At 42.8% G+C, this 1395-nt stretch overlaps 1 protein-coding gene across 1 annotated transcript in view; it reads left to right on the top strand.

Annotated features, from left to right (window-relative positions):
• The window catches only part of PCMT1 (protein-L-isoaspartate (D-aspartate) O-methyltransferase), a 54412-nt gene that overhangs the window by 24463 nt on the left and 28554 nt on the right, over positions 1 to 1395 (top strand). The gene's annotated exons all lie outside the window — the stretch shown is intronic.

The following is a 1395-nucleotide window of genomic DNA, read 5'->3' as shown; positions in this document are numbered from 1 at the left end:
TTTTGTATTTTTAGTAGAGACGGGGTTTCACCATGTTGACCAGGATGGTCTCGATCTCTTGACCTCGTGATTCACCCGCCTCGGCCTCCCAAAGTGCTGGGATTACAGGCGTGAGCCACCGCGCCCAGCCTGAAATTTTTAAATATTTCAGTTTTTCATCAAGTTATGTAAATCAGTAATGAACATCATTTTCTTTTTTGAACATCTTAATACAGGGTCTGTTGAAGGAGACTTTTTAGGTAGAAACTGGCATATTAAAGTTTTTGGTGGTTGTCAGTATCTGTGACATGTAATAATTGAACATAAAAGCTTATTTAGTAGAGAGTTATTTAAAAGAGATAATATTAAGCCGGGCGCGGTGGCTCAAGCCTGTAATCCCAGCACTTTGGGAGGCTGAGGCGGGTGGATCACGAGGTCAACAGATCGAGACCATCCTGGTCAACATGGTGAAACTCCGTCTCTACTAAAAATACAAAAAATTAGCTGGGCATGGTGGCACGTGCCTGTAATCCCAGCTACTCAGGAGGCTGAGGCAGGAGAATTGCCTGAACCCAGGAGACGGAGGTTGCGGTGAGCCGAGATCGCACCATTGCACTCCAGCCTGGGTAACAAGAGCGAGACTCCGTCTCAAAAAAAAAAAAAGAGATAATATTAAATAGTATAATGGACATTTTATAGAAATCTTAAGTTGAATATTATTTCACATTTTATGTGGAAAATGTATTAGGGAATAGTTAAGTATAGCAGCCATTAAGCTGCATAGCTCCTTGAGAAGGACTTATTTTGGTGATCTAGCAGTTTTCATCTGTTAGGACTTTTCTTGGGTTTTATTTTATTTTTTATTTTTTTGAGACAAGGTCTTACTTTGTCACCCAGGCTGGAATGCAGTGGTACAATCATCAAAGCTCACTGCAGCCTTGATTCCTGGGCTCATGCAGTCCTCCCACCTCAGCCTCCTAAAGTGCTAGGATTATAGCATGAGCCACTGTGGCCAACCTTTTCTTAGGGTTTAAATGTCAGTATTTGAATGAATACTCTTGTTTTGTTTTGTAGGAAAGAACTATAGCTTTTCTTTTCTTTCTTTTTTTTTTAGATGGAGTCTTGCACTGTTGCCCAGGCTGGTGGTGTGCAGTGGTGTGATCTTGGCTTGCTGCAACTTTTGCCTCCTGGGTTCAAGTGATTCTCCTGCCTCAGCCTCCTGAGTAGCTACAGTAGCTAGGATTACAGGTGCCCACCACCACACCTGGCTAATTTTTGTATTTTTAGTAAACACTGTGTTGGCCAGGCTGGTCTTGAACTCCTGACCTCAGGATCTGCCTGCCTTGGCCTCCCAAAGTGGTGGGATTACAGGAGTGAGCCACCATGCCTGGCCTTGTTTTTTTTTCTTTTTTTCTT

Source organism: Cebus imitator, unplaced genomic scaffold, assembly GCF_001604975.1.
Source record: "Cebus imitator isolate Cc_AM_T3 unplaced genomic scaffold, Cebus_imitator-1.0 Scaffold341, whole genome shotgun sequence".
Taxonomy (NCBI): Eukaryota; Metazoa; Chordata; class Mammalia; order Primates; family Cebidae; genus Cebus; species Cebus imitator.
Note: the sequence above shows the minus strand (reverse complement) of the source record. Positions and strands in the feature narration are given on the sequence as shown.